The sequence below is a fragment of the Caloenas nicobarica genome, chromosome 4 (genome assembly GCF_036013445.1).
Source record: "Caloenas nicobarica isolate bCalNic1 chromosome 4, bCalNic1.hap1, whole genome shotgun sequence".
Lineage (NCBI taxonomy): Eukaryota > Metazoa > Chordata > Aves > Columbiformes > Columbidae > Caloenas > Caloenas nicobarica.
In genome coordinates this window covers 48,872,330-48,894,541 of record NC_088248.1, presented here as the reverse complement: position 1 = coordinate 48,894,541, position 22,212 = coordinate 48,872,330, and positions in this window count along the sequence as shown.

Here is a 22,212-nt window from a genome sequence, read left to right as displayed (position 1 = left end):
CCTTTCAACTCTCTCCCCTACTTGGGGAAGGGGCGGGGGGGGCAGTGAGCAAGTAGCTATTGTGGTTGTATTGCTAGCTTGGGTTAAACCGTGACACAGTATTATAGAGAAACCAAGTTTTCTTCTTAATTTACGCATAAATTGACTGTACCTAAATTTAGGGTCCTTATGCCAATAATTTGTTGTTAATATATTCAGTCCAGTTTAACAAAAAGCTCCTGACAACACATTTCAGGTTATTGTTAACACCACACAGTCAAACATCTGAAAAATGTATCAGCCCAGGACTTTAATATAATAAAACAGGAATATATCGCAGTATTAAACACAATAAGGAAATGGAGATTTTTCTCCAAAACCTTAAAAAAGTTTTTTTAAAAAGTCACAAATACGGCTTTTGCTGCTCCTTATAACTCCCACAAAAACAGCCTGACATGCCCTCTTCTGTGATGTCCTGCCTCACAAAAACTGTCCATTACTTCCTCGCCTTATCCTTATCTCAAATTCACACCTCTACTTAATTTCTGACAGACTATAGCAGAAATTCCCAGTACCGTAGACTAAATAGCTATAAGGGTAGAATTATGATTCCAGCTGCTCACCACTCTTACTCAATTACTTGACAATTTGTTTTGCTTAGCATTCGATCCCTACTCTTTCTTCCGCCTACCATCTTTCCTTTATACAGTGCCAGGAATACCTCTGTCTTGCTGATTCTGGGCTTACTACTCCTCCTCAGAAAAGTTGCATCCCAGCATTAACTTGTCTAACCAGAAATGATGTTCAGGAGAAGAAATGGATGTTTCTGCTCAAACACAAGCAAGAATGACTAATTTAATATAAATCATGTCTGTGTCCTCCACCCCTGCCCATTGCTTCTCTTTCCGCCCTCAACAAAAAGCTATTTATAACTCATGCTGAACACAATAAAGCGCCCCCCCCTGAACTTCTCCCATTTCTCTAGAACCTCTGTAAATACTCAGAATTGTCATACAACTTCACATGATATTTCCATGTGAATTTTTTAATAGTTTTTGATACATTTTACTCCTCCTTACTTTTCCTATAATTGAAAAATGTATTCAGCTTCCTTTACACTCATATCTAGCTCCTGTGGCCTTTCCAGTTCTCCAGGTATTCATTCTTTTTCCAAACACTATTTTACTTTCCAAAATCTCTCATCGTAATTTTTCTTTAGTTTTGTCAAATTCACGAGATACTGAAGTTACTTTGGATTTTGGTTGTTTTAAACACATTCATATTCTGCCATCTAACCTTAGCTGGCAAGTTTACATGCCTAATGCAAGCATGTATATTCCACCTACATCTCCAGTTAAACAAAAAAAAAAAAAAAAAAAAAAAAAAAAAAGAGACCATTCCAGCAGGTGATTCAGAGTGTCCATACTACCAGTCTCTTTCTCTCAGTTGACTTACTGCCATTTGAAACAACTTTCTTTCTAAGAGGTCTCTAAGGTTTCATGGTAAACCAATGCGAAGTGAAGAAGTCAGTCAGCAGACGAGGGAATGCTTCTTGGACTATTCTTAGCTTAAACTGAAAAACTTGCTGCTTATAGATAGTTATACCCAGAAAGCCTTATCACAGTTGGGCTTACTATATATGCACAACAATAAACAAACAACCTTAGAATTTACAGCCTAACAAGATAAAACTGATGGTAACAGACAGCCAATTCATAAGGAAAATGATTGAATTGAACTCCTTTTCCAGGAATAATGATATTGGCATATTGCATGTTTTAAGGTGAGACCATACCCTGCAGATGGGTGACTTGTTCACTATTCTAATATCATAATACCACATCTAATATCATCGCCTTTGTTTCATTTCTTAGACTCAAGGTATTCACAACTAAATTAAACGAAACACTCTACCAATTGCCTTCAACATGCCATTAAACAGATTTAGTCTTTTTATGTGTGAATATACATATTCAAACAGATATTCAGAGAGACAACGAATCGAGACTACCTGAATCTGAAAAGCCTACGTTTTGGCATTTGTTGGAAACTAACTGCTTTACTTGATGGAATTAACTAAAATTGTTTTCACTGTTAGGCGAAAGAAATAGCAAAATGCAGTTATAACCTGCCCAAAATAATGAAATAATTCATAAATATTGAGTATGCTGCATTCTATTCAATATAAGTTAGGACAAAGATCCTGCCTTATATGGACTTCAAGTTTTTAATCAACAAAAAGGCATATGTACATCCTGAACTATAATCTATTAGTAGAGCGATGAGGTAAAATATCTTCAAAGAGCATAGAAATTTAGCATCATCTTACAGACTAGAGCAGTAAAGATGAAGAGGTGGTGATGAAGATTATATTTAAAGTACAAATATGTATATCCGCAAATACATAAATAATTATTATAGTACACACAAATGTGTATATCATTGTAAAATAGAGACATATGCATAAGCAAATACCTATAGCCAGATTTCTTGGTTTTCCAAAAAAAATATGCAGTTTTGCACATGGTAGTAGAAAACTGATACAGCCTGAATACCTGAGTTGACTCAGTTCCTATGGACATTAAAACAAAGCTACAAAAAACTCTTTAAGGTGTAATCTTCGGCATATATGTTTACCTTTCTAGTAGAACTATGAAGAGAAACACGAGGAAAAAGAAAAAAAACCAAGAGTTTGCATTCATATCTGATGTACATTAATCTGCAACAATATCACGCATAGCCTTCTGCAGCAGAGGAAGGTATAAAGTGAAATTAGAATCATCATGAAGGCTCACATGTAAATGGCTTAAAACTTCTTTTATGAAGCAGAGAACATTGCTCCAGATAAGACCCATTACAAGATAGACAGGTTCTTTAACGTCTCTGGCAAAAGATGTCTATGCAAAATGCCACTAGCTTGCTATTATTTTTTTTTGTCTCTATTATTCACAGTTGTTCAGCCTTAGGATCCTTTTCAATTATGTTCCTGCAACAATAATAACTCACAATTGTATTAAGCTACTGAAATATTCACTTCAGTATTAATAGCTGATAAAAATTACAAAAATAATTCACATAAAACTCATCCTGGACATAAATTTCAATTTTTGGTGAACTAAATTCTAATCAAGAAGTATACAAATACTACACAGAAAAAATTCAAACTAAAGCAGAGACCACAATCTAGTGTTATTGGATCCTAAATTTAAGAACTAAATATACGAAATAGGTTACAGGGTATTTTTTCCCCACCACATTTTTTTCTGGACTCACTTTCACCCTTTTTTTTAATCATTTTCAGTTTCATAGTGACTTAAGAAGAAGACATAGAGAAATAAGTGTTTGGCAAAAGCTGTTGCAAGTAACACAAGATGAGGGATATTGCATTTTAGAAATGAATCAGCATACACTACGTATTAAGAAAGGAGTGTTGTCCAGTGATCAAGGACCTAGACTTATAGCCAAGAAATCCAGAGACTGATTAAAGACTTTCAAAATATACATCTATAACATAAAGCTTATCTGTAGCATGGATGACATTATTAACAGAAATAACTGTGGTGATATGGCTTTGGGCTTGTTAAAAAGTGTCTGATAGCTGGTTGTGCTATATGTGGGTCGTTAGCATGTTTTAAATTACATACTTCTTTACCTCCACCATTCTTCTCTGACTCACGGAGTACCAGGAGCATTTGGGTTCTAGTGGAGCTGCAGCACACAAATACTGACAATGCTAGGACATGATGTTGGCAACAGGGGCAGACAATGGTCATGATGGGATTTTAAAGCTTCTGACTGAAAATGCACCAGGCCAAGCCAGTCATGTCTTGGTTTCTGCTCCTGGTGTAGAGAGATGCATTTCATTCACAGGAGCTGCACTGGCACAACCTCCTGCCCTGAAATTAGGATATCAACTAATTTCTCCTTTACACAGAGTTGCAACAGAATACAGACATGAAGTCCCTAAGAAGTGGGGGAAATTCAGCTGTTAATGGCAGTTCTAGTTAAAAGCTGTTGCATAATTTTCAGACTTTCACAGTTTCTGTTGCCAAAACAAATGCAGAAGTGACACAAAGTGCCTTTCGTATTATAACTTTCCCCTTCCAACATACTGTACAGACAATTCTCAAACAGCTCAGAACAAACATACTAATTCTTATTAAAAGTCAACACAGACGACATTGTTTACAGTTCATTGCTGTGCAGCAGAATATTACATACGCTACTCTCATTTTGAGGTCCAACCTTTGCTAATCCCCAGGAAGCTGCAGTGATAAATTCCAATGAACAGTTCGGAACCACCAGAAAATTAGCTCCCTGGGATATTATCTATCAAAACTAAGCAATAATGAAAACAAAGACATGTTTTTTCTTTCAGTAATGTAAAAGGGTTGCCTAATGCAGTGCGACCAACAGTATTACAATGCACAACACAACTTCGCACTTATTACTCTCCAAGAAAAAAAAAAAAAAAAAGAAAAAATGTAAATAATGATGTAATTTCAGTCTGTAAAAGCAAATGCTACTGTGTGCTTTGTGCCGTAAAATAGCATAGATGCCAACAAATAGAAAGGAAGGCTGTTTTGGATGGGCAGACAGTTGTTCCACATAGCTCCTGGGTTTGGAGGAACATGATAGTTTTGTCCCTGCATTTAAGGTGGGAGGGAGACAGACAATTTCTGTAGCCAGGGCACAGAGAAATATGAAGCTGACTAACAAAAATCTGAATCCCATACATAAGCAAACAAAATGACAAAAAGGTACTTTATTTGTAGAAAAATCAAAAGTTAGCATTTTTCACAAAAGGGAATTCCATTTTAAAGCAGTGCAAATGCTTAAATACATTGTGACATTATACCTGCTGTTAATTAATCATATTAAAAGAAGTTAGGTGTCAAACACATATTATTAGATGAGTGAATGGCTTATAAAATACATAAATCAAAATGTTTAAATATTAAAATGACCACAGTCCACCTTCTCCTCATACACTGTACTATGGATTGTCAATATAAATGTCATAGTCTCACGGTCAAGCAGTAGGTGCCAGCTAGTCACCTGCTTCACCGTCAGTTTCTCTTCTCTAGTCACTAAGGAAAAACCGACCTGATGCTGGACCCTGGCCGCCTCAAGTTTATCTTCCTTCTCCCTAAAACCAGTCTTTATAAAGTAGACTTTCATCAAAGCAAGGACCCATGTCATTCGACCCAAACTTCTCATTAATGTTACACTGAGACTTTCACTGAAATGAGAAGCTGCTAAGCCTTAGCTTAGAATACCAAAGAGTATTCTCACTCTTTCCTTCAGTGGCTGGAAAAAACAACCTTTCTCCCTCTGGCCTGCAATCTGTCAGGCTTCTCCCTCCTCACTTGGCTCAAGCTGAACACAGCTTCCTGTGTAACCTTACGGAGTAGATATGTGACAGGACAGTAGCGCAAAAATGGAAAAACTAGTTCCCCTCCCACTCCACCATAAGTCCTTCCCAAAGGACTGTCAGAAGAAATTATGAAATCACCTAATCCAAAACCTTGTCCACAAAAGTTAACTTCGCCATGCCCCTCTACTTCCATCCACATTTAGAAACTAATGGTAGAAATTCATGCCCTCCATGGAACTATGAGGGGACTGAAGGAAGTTTGTGGTTGCTGAGTGTCTGAGATGACCGAGAGGAAGCCCACAGAGAAGGACTCACCCCTGCAAGGACATAATGAGCGAGGGAAAATGGGTTTGCAAGCTTGTTTATTTTTATTCCACCTTATCCAGCAGATCTGAGGTTTTCATATTATACAGGTCACCTAGATCTAATAAAAATCAGTTTTAAAGATTACAAAGCTTTGGTGTTTTGGAAAGAGGTAGGGCTTGGTTATTGTGCCTGAAAGATGATCTCAAGCCCTACTTCCTATATCAGTTTACTTAGCAAAATGGATTCGGGCAGAAAATCGATAAAGTAACAGCAACTTTCAAAATTACTCAATCTGATCTGAAAAAGCATGGATTCCCAGAAGAGACAAGCCCCAAAACATTATGTACAATGTATTGTTCTAGGGACTCAAAACAAGCATAGAAGAGAGAAAATCAATAGCCTTTCAGCCACGTATAATTTCACAGTATTAAATATGTGCAAATATTTGCAGAAAACACTATTGTTTTCATAGCAGATGGGTCAGCTGAAAGTGTTTGGAGTTGGTGGATTAGAAAGTTCCCTGTTCATTGCTACAGGCTGCTGCCTTACATTGCAGAGACTACCCCGCATGAATACAAACTCGTGAGAAAAAAGCTCATATTCTCCCATTCAAATCTCCCTGGTGAATGTACAAAGACAGCAGAACTCTTCTGCCATTTTTCCTGGTTTTCCCATGCTGCAAGGCAACTGTTAACTGATGACAGTGAAAGATTTATTGCATCATAGAACTGCAGCAGTGCAAGGCCAGGCATGTATCCCTATCTGAGATGTGTCATAATCCCCTCAGATTGCCATCTTTGGCACCTCTGGATATTCTGCATCTTTTCATGAAGGTGAACAGAAATCATTGTGATCTGCACTTTAGAACCACGGACTAAACATATTACTCTGTATGTTGTAGCAAGCCTTGAAACTGTGTACAATGGTCAGAGTAAAACTGAAATGCAATTTAATGTGACACTGAGTTTCTTAACGTGTTAAACCTAGTTCAGCATACAAGAACCTACTTTCAAGGCAATTACAATATAACTTAGAGATTTACATCAGAAATCTTTAACTAGTCTATTTTCTAAATCTTTCCCAGGAACCAGTTCAATACAACAGTATTAACATTCTCAGCAAGGAGTGTCACAAATCTCCCAATTTGTTTGATGTAGAAGTGACTCCCTTTTTGTGGAGTGGAGGACAGAAGATGATGAAGCCAAAATAAAATGTGAGAAAAATACATTGCAGGAGAAAGCACCTTGCTATACACGATTCCCTTTTTAGAGAAAGGATGAAACAAACAAACAAACAAAACAAAACAAAAACAAACAAACAAACCCACAAACAAAAAACCACAACAAAACAAAGAAACCATGCTGTTAATCAGTCAGATACTTGACCAGGTGGGATGCCATGGTGCTGCTTGCAGAAGCCCTGTACAATTCCTGCTAGCACTGTCAGCTCTAGTGGCTCTTTCATCCTAGAGCTACATTAAGGAGCAAGTGGGTTGTTTAACATCTCAGATGAGGAGTACTGGTGTCTCTGGCTGCAAATGCAAGACACCCAGAGAAGAACAAGATGAGCCTTTGGAGAATGGTCCCAGAGTTCTCAGCATCACAGAGATCTCAACATTTTGTTCAAGTCTCACTAATTCTGATTGTATACTTTACTCCTTTTAGCATGCCTGAAAGGAGAAGGGGATGAGAGTATACCAGAGACAGGCTATAGATCCATTAACAAAAACTGAACAGAGTTTTGAAATGGATCATAGACAAAACTATAAAGAAAAAGACGATTATTTAAAGAAAAAGATACTTCATGGATGACGTGACTTTTATAATGAAAAAGGTAGCAAAGCCACCACCTTCTACTAGGTGAAACAAAAAGTAAATTGACAGTAGGGAAGCCCCATAAGAGAGCTACATCCTGTGGAACAGCCAATACCATTTAAGGCCAGGAAGAACTGAAAAAGGTAGGTCAAAGTAAAATTATATTTCCCTACAGGGATGGAACAGAGAAAGAAAATTCTACTGAGTGAGAGGAACACCACCTTGAAATGAAAGGAAAAACAGAGAAAAATTTGTGAAAAAGCAGTTAATATATGATAAAAATAGTTTGAAATTTGGCAGCAGGAATGCAAATTGAAGGAGCAGCCTCAACATTTTTCATCGCAAGGCAGCATTAGCTCATTCAGTAGCAGTCCTCAAATGTGCTTTTATCAGTTAATCCAATGTTTACAATAGGCGCACACCTTGTCCCATTTTTAATGCTGTATTGTTAACAGAAAGAACAGGTAGTGATTGACAGTTATATACTACATTTCCATCTAATATTTTAGAGGCTTTTACATATAATCAAGTGTAATACATAAGCTGATCCCATGTTATCTGGTTAAACATACTAGAATTTATTCAAATAAAAGCCTCACCAAACCTGAACTGCCAAAGATATAAGACAACTCTCTCAAATATTCATATTTTTTAATCAAGTTACTTCCCAGCTTTCACCGATTTCAGTATTCTGGTTTTATCAAAATATGAAGGTTTGTGAAACATCTAGAGGAACTGTTATCTGAGACATAAGTAAAGGCTTGAGGAAGTAGCACAGAATTAATAAGCATTAGTATAAGTTATTAGAATAAAAAATAAACAATGAACCTATACTGCAGACTAAGACTTGTCAGGATTCATGGATTGGATGATTTAACTAAACGGTAATTTTTACCATTAAACTAAAAAACAAGTCAGAGTTATTCAGTGAATTGAAAGCCCATTCACTAAAACTGGAAAATATCCTCCCCTTCAATACTGGAACCAAATACTTTCCATAGGGCTTATACTTAATGCTTAGGTAAAAGAGTGCAAGATATGTATTCCGATTTTCTCAGTAGCTTCAGACATGAACTATATAATCTATCCAAGATAGTCTGAAAACTGTTGTATAAATGGGAAAAAGATATGAGACCTTTCATATCTTCGCATACAGTTGCATACAATCTAATCAATCAAAATAAGTAATAAAAACAGTCGAAGGAATCAATAAAAGCAATGAAAGTGAGAACAGGCTTACCAAAAAAAAAAAAAAAGTAGCTCAAAATAAAACTAGCAAAACCTAAATTAGGACAAATAAGACTAACAAACAGGCAAATTTCATTTACAGCTGGAATTAAAATTGCTTGTGAAACCTATTTCCCTTTTCTTTTAATAGTAAATATTATTCATTCTCTAGCATTGGTGTATCCTGTAGGAGTGCACAGAAAAACAAAATACTTAAGAATGTTTTTAATAAAATATGAAATTCTAGAGCAAATTAAAAGTATTCTAGACTGAGTAAACGAGAAGAAATGTAAAGAATAAAATAAACAGATATCATAAGAATGTGTGGTTAAATGCCTGAGGGTGTTACTGATATTCAGATATATTTTTTAGTTTTCCAAAGAAGTACAGCAAATTAATAATTTCATCTATTTTACTTCTCAACTTGTGAAATTACAATATTACTACTTCTTTACCTAAATAGCTCCTTAGAATCGTTATACTGAAGCTGTGAAGTATCACAACTGTTGCGATAAGGGAAGGAGGGTTGTGACGGGGGGCAGGCAGGAGAGTGTTTGGGATTTGTAGTTTTTTTCCTGTTTTGCTTTTTAAACAAGTGTCAAAAGTATATGGAAGCAATGCTAAAATATAGGTTTCCTCATTCTTTACTTCGGGGTAATTGAACTAATGCAGTGCAGACCCAGTGATATTTCTAGAACTGTTTTAGAATGTGAGAAATGAAACTTTCTCAGAAATATTATAAATTGCGGTGCTATATTAGATGTTTTTGCTATATTAAAACTTATGTGAAGTTATATAGTCAATATTCATATAGGGTCAGAGTAAATAGTTAAATTCAACAATAAATAAAAATTAATTATCAGCGTTGGCTTTTGTCAGAGGAAGGCACTAGACACCTGAAGCTGTGTCACACAACAATTTATGCTTTTCAGTGGGGAGCAACAGGTGTTTTCCTGAGCAAGTCTTTCTCAGCTTGTTTAGATGCAGGAGATGAGAGAAAGATTCTTTTTGTTGGCATAGTTATATTTTATTTTGTGAGCACTCACCTATTCCCCATTTGTTACCAATACTCTGAACCCCTGAGCCTAGGACTCCCTAATACGAATGTCACTGTGTCCCACAACTTGATTCTTATAATCTTCGTAAATTCAAACATAGGGAATGAGCCATTCCAGTCAGAAACATATGCACTTATCAATATCTAAATGTATTTGTTGGGGCATGGATAATGTACTGTGCTTTTCAGTAGTTCTCAGAACAGTTAGTTCCTGAAGATGCTGACCTTACAAACCACTGTAAATGGAGTTAGAGGTGAAGAAAAACTTCATCAGGCACTAGGCTGTAAAACTGATAGGAATGCAAAGCATTATCTGTTGGTAGCCAGTATCAGCATTGTTTTCAAAGAAATACTATACTATACTAGAATAAAAGGAAGCAGCTTTGTGACAAATCACAACATAGTTTAATCAATGAAATTTTTTTAAAGTATGTAGGGGTTTTGTTTGGTGGGGGATTTTAGCTAACGAGTAAATATTAACATGAAATAACAGCTTGACATGTTTCCTTTCTCCTTATATCTGATTAAACTAAGTCTTAGTGGACTCCTGCCAAACTTTCTAAAGCACTTTTCTTTGGCACTGATGATTTCTACTGGTTCTGGCAAAAGAAATATTTTATTCTCACATATTCAGTTTCTTTTCATGGAAGTGTTGATGCCAGATGCTTAGATGTGGCTGAGCATTTTCATTTCAAAAAAATGCACAGTTTAATTTTGTACAGGCTTTCTTTCCTTCTCAGGAACCCACTGAATTTTTTTGTTTAGTGTTAGAATTAATCCTGTGATCTAGACTGTTAAGTATTATGGTTAAACAAGACACTGGGTTTTCTCCCCATTTTCCCAATTCAGGCAATATATGGTTAGATTTATTCATTTCAGCTGTGCTTCCCTCTGTCTAGTAACTTGCAAGTAACCTGTAGTCAGCAGGGAGAAACAGCCTTCACATACAAAATAGTGACTAAAAAGTAGCTAGAAGGACCCTATGTCATTCTCTAAAGTACATATTCTTCTAAACTTTTGGTTAAATAATTCTGAAGCTTGGAAAGATGTAACAGTCATGGTTTTTCTCTATTTCATTTATCACCACTGGTAAGCTTCCATTTTCTAGATATATTTTTGCTGATTATAGGGGAAAACACACTCCCAATACTTGCAAAGTATGGTCTTCAATTCTGCAATAAAGAATATTTTTTCAACCTAAGGAACAATCTATTGAGCAGTGTAAAATTTAAACTTGGAACCTAGCTTTCAAGAAAATCAGAACATGAAATCCAGGTTTTTCATTTGTTTTGGTTTGGGTTTTTTTGGTTTGTTTGGTTGTTGGTTTGTTGTTTTTTGGTTTTGTGGGTTGTTTGTTTGTTTAATATTCAGTAGTGCCATTCTGCATTTCCCTTGCGCCTGGAGTTATCGTGTATGCAGAGGACTGGAAACATGGCAGCAATATTTAACACAATACACCTACAAGCCAATGAGAAGGAGAAAAAATTTAAAAAACTATGCTTTCTAACTCCCAGCACCAAGGTCTTCAGACAGACATGATAGTAAGTAACAGCTACAGGACTAATGTCTCTGGAGAGTATGCAGCCATTAGTATGACTGTTTTCACTGCTGAAAAAACACTGTATACAACAGTTGACACCTGTGTCATGAAATACATATAGCCTGTACCAAAAGATGGGTGGAAAGATAATGAAGCAGTTGCTTTATTTGACTTGTACTTGCTTCCTAAACTTTCAATTCCATACTTGGTTTTAAACTCTGTTCAAGTGCAGTTCAGCTGAATGTGAATGGGCTAAGACTGTAAATGAGCAAATAATCTGCATGCACAATTCCCTACAATCACAGGTATGAACATGATCTTGTGTTCTAGAAGATGGACAACTTTTTTACATCTTTTTCATTACTGTATCACTAGTATTTCAATATTACTATCCTGACCAGCTAGGAAGAAGATTACCAAAATGAAATCTCCAGAGTTACATGCATCTATCATTAGTTTCTGTATCTCTGTCTAAGGCAAGAGAAGAAATATTCCTTATTTCCAAGTTGTTGTTTGGACTGAATAAAGATTAAATTCTGCTTTAACATTCTATATTTAAGTCCTCATTTCACACAAACTGACATACACTTCTGTTTTCATAAAAATCTAGTCTCTGAACTAGGAAATCATTTAACTGACAAGTATATGTGATGAAATATTTGTCATAAATAGCTGACCTGAGTAAAATAGGAAGAATTCCTTTCCTTGTCCTAATGACAAAACTTATAGCATTGTCTTTTTTAAAATATTAAAATATAAAAACTCATTTCCTTAGAATGCAATGCTCAGGAAGAGTTAAAAGTTGCACACCATAAACAAGCTTACCTCGAATTGTTCTCTCTATGCTGCTTAAAAGAGCCTAGCAATATAATGACCACACATTTCTGCAGTATTTAATGTAAATTTTAAATAAATGGAGGGTGTTTTGTTTTGTGGGGTTTTTTTGTTTGTTTTAAAGTAAAAGGTGTCAGATTGTAAATTTTGTCACCTGTTTGTTGGAAATTACTAATTTTCATGAAAATGGTTTTTAGACATTTTAGCATTTTTTAATGTCAAACACACATGGAACATTTGTGCATTCGATTTTAGTTTGAGATGAAGTTTATATTTGAATCTTAAAATAGTCTTTAAAAAGTCTGTATCCGTGTTATAATTCTACTAATGAAGTAGCTTACAGGTTGGACACAGAACTATCAAAATGTTACTGGAAGAGACCTGTAGAAATGATTGGAGACTTCCTTTTATATAGCCTGTCACGCCCACAGGTCAGAGAAAAAAAAGAGAAAACAGCAAACAAAAAAACCCCTGCTTTTATTTGGTTGGAGTCATGCACAAAACACCCACAACCACGAGTCAAAGTCTCCCTGAGTTTTGAACAGTTTGGTGCCCATTCCCTTCCTCGTCTTCTGCACCAGCCAGCCAGTTTAATTTTACTGCAAGGCCACAATTCTCAGTCCTCCTGGAAAGAACCTCAACTGCATGGAAGTCAAGCTTGGTGGCAGGTGGTCAATGAATGCATTCTGGACCTCCTTAAATCTGTATCATATTACATCACAAAGAATTCATTCTTGTCACTGGCAAATGCTGTGAAATAGTAACATGTGACATACAAAAGCATTTGAAAGCCCTACAAATGACAAAATGTGTTAATATTTTATATACTGCATAATAGAAAAGTGTACTTTAAAAAGTATACTCTTACACAAAGAAACTGTGAGAAACAATGAAAGACAAGTTCCTTAAATTGAAGCATAAGAACATAAATGGAGTAAAAATGTTTTCCAAAGCATTATTTTTCTTTAAAAACACTGATTGGCATCAGAACTATTCTTCCCCTTCCTTGTTCAGAAATTAAATATGTATGTTTGATCTTTTCAGATGAGACAAGAGAGGAGTCTATTTACTGTAAACAATAGGAAAAGAGCAGAAGCAAAGAAAAGTCTGTCATTAGCAATGATAACATCTAATCTGAAGATCTTTGATATCAAACACATACCAATAAACACCAATAAAAATGAATCCCATGGATACCGAGCCTATCCTATGACAAATAAAAGATAAATTAATGTGGTGAATCCTACAGACATAGTCAGGCTAGCTCTAACTTCCTGACTTAGATCATGTAGCAACGAACAGTAATTTTAGCATGGGCTGTAAAACCTAAGGTAGTTCTCAGCATGCACAGAGCTCAATGTCATTAGGATTGCACCAGATCAGTGCAATCTAAGTCTGCTAAGGTAGGTCTGCACAAGTACAGCGACATACCCATGTATCCACAGTCTTCCGAATAAGATTACAAAGAGTAAAAGTATTAATGCCACCTGAATGCAAATAAGGTATGTGTTTTTATTCTACAGAAAATATAGTATTGCTCTTCCAAAGCACTATGTTCATTCTTAGTATTTCAAATCATCCATATAGTTCTTTATCTCTGTAACAGAAATAAACTAGGCATCAGCTCCATAAAAATTTGCATTTGTTTACATCTGAGGAGAAACTTTACATCACAGTGTTCCTGACTGAGCATGTCTTTGGTTTTAACAGCAAAAGCAATTACGGGTATAACTTCATGAAAATGAAGAAATTAATTTCCTTTCCTAGGGCAACATACAAGAAACGCTTTCCATCACTGAGGCTGGCACTGTCACTCACTTGTATTGTCTTGATACTCCACTCTGGATTCTTCTGAAGAGAAGTTTTAATGAATGATACCTTTGTACGTGGCAAGACAATTTGTGATGTGGTGCCCACAAGGAACTGACAGCACTCTCTTCCAGGTCATCAACCTTAGTGCTTGATGAGGACCAGTATCTTCAATAAGTAAAAGGCTAGTACACTTGCTCTTTCTGACCAGGTAGTGCTGTGGCTGCTTAATATCTATTCAAAGCCACAATCACCTTCTGATCTGAGGAGCAGGTGACTTGGTGATTCTCTTCCATTCTGATTGCTATGTGAAGACAGTCATGAAAAGGTAAGAGTATAAAAGATTAAGTAGTATTCTAGTCATCCAGACAGTTTACTTTGCCCTTTTCAGAATTGCTCCAATGCATCATCACCTGTCATAAATGGCGTATAATATGACAGTCCTGAATCTTTAAGGTTATCTATGCTCCAGTGCTAAATAAGAAAGATAAATCTGCAGAAAAGCTCAGAGTAATATTGTAATCATCAGTAAAGGGCTGGTTTCCTTTCCTAATAGGCATCCAAGCCATAAGTCCAACAATTCAAATTAATCCTGTGCTTCAGAGTATGAGGCAGCCTTTCTCAGTTACCAAGAACAGACCGACAAAGAGATACTGTGCCAAGTTTCTGTTTCAGATATATAGCCGTTGCCTGCTGCTCTACATTTTGGTCTGCCATTTCAGCTACATTTAAAAATTAATAAAGTAAAATCTTACATATGTGTACTTTTTATTAAAGCAATTTTTTGTTTTACAACATCCAATACATTATAACATAATGATTAAACTGAACCATAAATTTGGAATGTTTCTAATAACATTAGATTAAAATAGCAATGCACTTCAGTAATGTTTATGTTGTAAGACACAGGACACTGGCTTACATATTCTTTAAAAAAAAAAATAATTAGAAAGCAACTACCATAACTCTGTTAAAAATCTGCTATAAGAATCTTGAAGGAAATACAGAAAAAAAATATTTTAATAGAAGTATACATTGTAAGATCATAGTCCAGATTTGATCAAGCTAGAGAATAACCAGCTTCTTCTTAGACTTAATAATCACTAACACAGTTTGGTTTTTTGTTTGCTTGTTTTACCTTCTCTTTGATTATTTTCTACAAGGACGTTTTTCCTCCTAGGAGTACAAGTATTTTGTACTCATGGCTCAGATTAAAATAAACTCTCACAGGAAAGTTATCTCCTGGCTTCTCAACATAACCATGGTAACAAAGAGTCTTTTTCATCACTGCAGACAAACTACCTGAAAATTTATCAAAAATACTAAAAAGGAAATGCATAGTTGGGGTTGTAGTGGCATTCTCACAGGTGGCTCCTGAGGCACCAGCTCAGAAACTTTTCTCAGCCTTTTGGGATCTCAAAAGCAGTACATATATATACATACATATATACACAGAGTAATATAACAGCAAATATGAAATTAAATAATCAGATAAAAAGGCTGTGAGAGTAACAGCCAAATTGAAAAAGTTCTTAATATACACTGCAGAGAGGCCAATTTCTCAGGAGTAGCAATTAGAAATGTGGAAATGCATGCAATCAGGTGCCTGTGGCCTTTTTCACATTCTTGTATGAGTTGGAGGGTTTATTACAACTTCATTGAAGTAAGCTCATTTAATTTATAGACAAAAATTGTGTTAAACAGTTAGCAAAACCAAGCGTTCATGTTCATATTCTTCATTTTTCTATCCCCAGTATCTTTCTTTTCCACTTACTACAATTTATTTCTCCAAAGGACAAATCAATAATGAAATTATGATTGTATGTATTCAGCAAGAAGGGAAACAATCTTCAGAAAAGAGAATAAAATTCAGGTAAAGAGATTAACTAAATTTTGATGAAAGAGATTCAGAATCTCTGCTCAGCAATATAGCATACTCAACACAGTATGAAAGAAGGTATTAATATAATGTAAAGAAGTGACTTTAGAACAACCTCATAGATCAGGACTGCAATAATCTCTAAATCAAAACCCCCAAGATTGAGAACACTAATTTTCAATGAAAAGTTAAATATCAGGAAGAGAGCACAAGCTATACCCATATCAGTTCTAGGTGTAATCTGATATAGAAAGAGTGAACAACCAAGCTAAGATTAAGCCATTTGCTATTTAACTAGCTCACCAATGAAGTGTCATATGTTAATTAGCTAACAGTTGCAGAAGTTTTAGCTTTAAATTTTACTAATATAACACCATTTTTGAGTAATATCTTGCTGAAAATGTGGTTTTGTACCAAAAAAGCAAAATAACAGATGATAATAACAGTTTGAATGTTCCGCTAGTACACATTTTCTAGATTAACCCGAGTTTGCATTGTAAAGTTAGAATTTCTACATTTAAGTAGAGTAAAACCAAAAAGCACAAAATTCAAAATAAATGGTGTATTTCACCTCATCCAGAACAATTCTCATCACGCAACAATACATATGAAAAAAAGTAACCAAAAAAATCATTTTTTCTTTAGTCAGAGTCAACACATAGGCACAATAGAGGTTCACTAATTAAGAAGCAGGTTATGAAAACACCAGCAAATCTGTCTACTAAGGACAGATCATTTCATACAACTGCTACTTGATACCTCTATATTATCTATATGTGTGTGTATATTTATAGTGCTTTTATATACAATAGATTATGATTTTGAATAGAAAATTGGACTCTTAAAAAAACTACATCAATTTTTTAGAGCCAAAGATGGGATGTCCTATAATGGTAAGCTTCAGGTTTGACGTATTTAATTTATGAATAAATACAGCATACAAAAACCTTAAAAAGCATTCCAAAATTCTTTCAGATTTGGATATTCAGATTAATTCTAGCCCTCTGCATGGCAATTTCTTAGCAGGATTTTCTCACAGCATGTCCTTGTTGTAGCAGGGTATGGAACTGATGTAGCATGACTTTTATGACACTAAGAAATGAAGGGCAAGGCATTACCTTTTTTAAAGCACGAACAATTTAGTGTTTCATATTCTTGTGTAGCATATGTAGAGCAGTCAGATTCTCTTAAACTAAAGGTGTTCAGGATCACTGGAGAGTTTGAATTAAAAGGTTATCAGAAAGCCATGGCAATTATAAAGATGGACTAGGTTACACTTTTTTTTTTTTTTTCTTTACAGCACAACCCAGTATTTTTGTTCTTAGACCTAAAGGTATGAATATGGAAACACGCATACAAACCCATGATTAACAGCCCTCTACAGTTATATTTTTCTGATACTGCTGATCACTTATTTTTAACCAATTCTGACAATATCTTTCGTTCCAGATTCGTGTTTTCCTGCATTTTCTTACTTTGTCCATTTATACTTAAACAATGAGGACAAGAAAGATGATTTTATAATTTGCCCATGGTCACATTCTATGGCTCCTAATTCTTCAGAAATATTTTTTGTGTCCCATAATAAGTTTATTTTGGCAAACTTGTGACCAAGTATGATAGTGCTATAAATCAAAATGTTCAGATATTCATACAGACAGAACAAAGCATAAAGTCATTCAGATTAAAAGGTTAATAATGATATGGATACCTCTTATCCTTAACAGAAAATTGTCAAAATTAACAAGAGATATCAAGAGGAAATTTAGTAAAATTTCAAAATGTTGCTTTACTCTTGTAAAGGGTCTATAAAAATAACATTAGAACAGCCTATAATTCTAATTATATGAGCTTCATTCATTTAAAAAAAAATATTTATTTCCTTCTTATCCTAAAACTATTTGAGGATTTGATTTGCATTTAATAACTTGGAGTAAGTTTCTCAAGGGCTAGCTAGACTGATAAAGCCTATGTTCCTACTGATCTTTACCCAACAGTTAACCCTCTAGAATGAGAAAACCTAGCCAACATCCTTCCTCCAAATCAGAAAGAAAGTGGACTTGAGCTTAGGTCTTCCAATTCTCCCACAAACCTTTTGGCAGGGACACTAGCAGATATTAGAGAAATTACTTCCTTCACTTTATCAAGGCTGATCCGTTTAAAAGCGGAGTGGGGTTAGGGGAAAAAAAAAAAAAAAAAAGAGTAAAAATTAAGAGGGACATAGCAGGATGGTAGCTGATCATTCTTACCTGATTAGTTATCTGGCTACCAGTCCTTGAAACGTTTCAAATAAAAGGGTTTTGATGTTGGATTTTGGTGGAGTTTTATTATTTGTTTGGTTTTGGTTTGTTTGCTTTGTTTTGCTTGTTTATCATGTGCCCATACAGGTAGCCAACAAAATATTTTATTTAAACTTGTCAGTTAATCAAAACAGATCTTCGTTTACTTTGCTATTTTGCCAGAGTCCCCTTGGGTAGCTGCCAATGTACATATGAACAATGTCTGTGTACTGCATGAACAGAAAAAAAAAAATTCTACATCTCACACAAAGTCAAAATTCATTGTGCATTCAATGCCAATGCCCATGGTTTCCTCAATTCTTAAAACATTTATGTGCAAGGCCTCTGGGATCTCTTTGCTGGCTGGCCTGGCAGGCTGTAGAGGAGCAGTGCCTGTCAAACTGTAGGACTCCTGGTTACCTGAGCTACCAAGGGCACATTTTAGAATGCTAGGTGAAAATAAATTAAAAATACTTGTTTGAGAGTTATTACAATTTGAAATGAGATATTTTTTGTGATCTCACAGATGCGAACTCTTGTTTACATGGACAGCCATAGATAGATGCTTTAAAGTGAAAGAGATCTCTGGAAAAAATATGCTGTTCTTATGTTTGGTGTTTCTTTAGTCTTCCTATGAACTTGCTACTGAAATTTTTTTAGACTTCCTGCTCTCCTACATCTAATATAGAAGGAAATATTTAATTCAGAGATGGTATTAAATCTAATATCACTTGAAATTAAATTATGGCAGAAAACATCAGAAATTTCAAAGTCTTAAGTAAGAGAAGTGATGTGAACAACCTAGGTAAACCTACAATGCATGTAAAACATACAATAGCAAGGTTCTGCCTTCTCAGGTGAAGTGTACGGAAGAATCAAGAGATCAAACCTGTCTAGTTTGTTTTACAGGAAAATTAGAAAGAAGACTAGACAAAGAAGGAAAAGAGGAGAATCAGGTAGTGAGGAGTTCCTCTAGGATGTGTTTATCAGACTGCAATCCTTGTTCTGTCTACACAAGAGAGAAAACTATGTGACTGTTTACAAACACAGCAATACTTACAAAAACTGGCTTTTTTTTTTTTTAAAAAAAAAAGTCAAAGGTTTGTTGTTGTTGTTTTTTTTCCTAAAATACTTTTGTCAAAGCAGAATCCTACATAGGAGAACAGCATAACACAAGGGGTTAGGTACTAAACAAAATTGTTAAAAATATTCTGCAATTTGCTTGCAGATCATGCTTTTTTAATTAGAAAGACACTGAATAATGCCATCATTGATTTCCATTACATGTTTAAATATTTTATTTTAAAAAACATAAAGATAACACCAGAAGTTTACCATTATACCAACACTACCAGATTTTCTGATCATACATGTGAGCATAAATGGAAATTTCTTTACAGCATGTCCCACCTCCTGTTTGAGCGTACAGCCAGAAAGATGTTCGAAGGCTAATAAGATAATATTCTCGCAGAAGGTATGCTGATTAGATTTACAAATCTCTCAACAGTTTTTCCAGAACAACATAAGGTGTTAATTCCTATGACAGAACTCGACAGTACAGTACTTGTCAAGTACTTGAATGAATCCTTACACTGCAAACAGAGGGCAGAAATTCCAAACCCAATTTAATTACTCAACCTGTAATTATCTGATGGGCATACTTCATAGATGGCCTACCGAATTAACGTGCAATGTCACTAACTATTATGCATGGGATATGAAACAGGATATTCACAGGATCATGCATTTTTCAGTCATGCTACGTGGCTCTCAAAGGCACTTTACCTTGTATCTACCAAAATAAGGAAGAAATCTGTGCTTAGACACACCAACTAAGCAGATATGTAAGGCTTTTTGTTAGCTATAGTCTGTGTGACAACTTAAAGCCAGATGCAGTTCAGTCAAGTTTTTCTCTTACGTGTACCACAGAGATATAGAACGACACTAAAATTTTTACTCTCTGCTGTGGCCGAATAGGAGCACATAGTTTTGCCACTCGAGATTAAAGAAGAGGATAAGTGAGAATGGTAAAAATTCATCCTCATATACTGTTATATTCTAAGCAAACATACAGCCATTTTCTCAGTAATTTGTATGTTTATGTTAATTGCAAGTACTATTCTACATGTAAAAACATAAGTTAAATAGGCATATGAAGTATTATCCTCTTAATATAACATATACATTTCAAAGCTTTAGGTGAGATAATACAACTATGTGGCCTAGTGAAGCTCCTTCAACCGAAAGCAAAAGTACACAGATGTCATAGTATAAGAAACTTACTGGAAAATTTCAGAGGCCTTGGCATGTTTTAGTTTCATACACTATTCACAATATAGATAAAGGCTCATTCCTTTCATATACACTGGAAGAAATTCCCCTTAACTTTCTGAACATTGTGTCCTGCCTTGTCCATTTAGACTATCAGTATTTAAAGTCAAAATAATCTCTGTATTTGCGTTGTATGGTACTTAACACTGTTGGGCTTCTGGACCTGGAAATAATAAATCTCATGAGAAACACATTAAAGATACATGAAATTTTGGGACAAGTGTGGACCTCTGTGCATAAGGTAGAAATGAAAGAAATTTGGGGGTTATTATGCGTATAATATTAAAAAAAAATTGCAACCAGGGTCGAATGGGGAAAGTAATAAAATTAGGGAGCTAGCAGCTTTAAAAAAAATACATATATATTATGTATATATAAAAGAAGTATTTTGAATAGGAACAAAATTTGCTTTGAGGTACTGTACATTTCCTAAAGGAATAGAATCAAAGTTATTAAAAGAAAGGAACCATTCATGCTTACAAAAAGATGCGAGAAATTCATGCTGTTCATCATATACACATCATTTTGTTTCACCCTTCTTCCTCTGCTCCTCAAGAAGTTCAGATATACTTCAGTTTCAAAGGGAAAAAACTGCAGGAGTGAGTTTATTAAAAAAGCATTGGCCACCTACAATGATGCCAAATCCTCTCATCACTTTCCTTAGACATCTTTTGAAGCGCACATTTAAGTACATGCATTCATTTTCTGAAACCTAGTTCCTATTCTTGAAGAGACAATTGACTGTCAATACCAGAGCCTCAAAGGAAGTATCAGACTCCTATTTTTCATTACACAGAAAAAAACCCAAAAATTTGTCCCTCGAGTTATCTTCAGAAAGAAATGGGTAGTGATTTCAGAAGGTGTGCTCACCCAGAGCTGCGGCTTGAGGACTATGAGTGGAGGGGGAAGAATGGATTAGTACATTTGGAGAAAAATAAAGCAGAAGATCTGAAGTACTTCAGTGTTATCTTATTTTCAGTGCTGGTTGTACACTGATATATTTACTGTTGATGTGGTTATGCTGAGGATGAAGTGCACAGATTCTCGATTATTTATGTGTACAGGAAGATTAATGATAATCCAGTATTTTCAAAGTAATGTATTCAGCAGAAGAGGTAGTGTCAGGAAAAGTGCATAAATTTCTTCCCTGAAGAGCTTTCCATCACAAGGATCTGTCCCAAACTAAACTAATTCCTTCCCATTCCAGGATTAGTTGAGGCCCATCATCTTCTTTTGTACTAGTGTGGTTTTTAACCTTCTCAGAGCAAGATATAAATATATATGAAAAAGATGGCAAGAGCTTATTGACAGATATGAAAATTACTCAGGTTTATAGAAAATGAAATGCCTAACTTGTGACAGTTGATTAAACAGAATAAACTGCCAGTCAAGTTCAAAACAGAATCATCATGCTGGCTCAATGCAAGAATTATGCCAAAATACAGAGAAAATACTGGAAAATAGTTTATTATTAGATAATATCTCCACAACCCACATTCACCCCCTACAAGAATTAAAATGGTGAGAGCACTCAAAATTAATAAAAGTAAATATAAATCAGTTAGATTATTTTTTTTTTTGCAATCGTACAAATAATGCCTGACGAATATGAATGGGTAGATACTCCCTGGTACAGATTTAGTCTGGTTTTTTGTTTATTTGTTTTGAGGTTTGGTTTGGGTTTTTTTGGTTTTTTGCTTTTGCTTGATAGTATTTAGGTACATATAGTGAATGTTTTAAAGTATATAACAGTTACATTGCTGTATTTCAAAGCACAGCA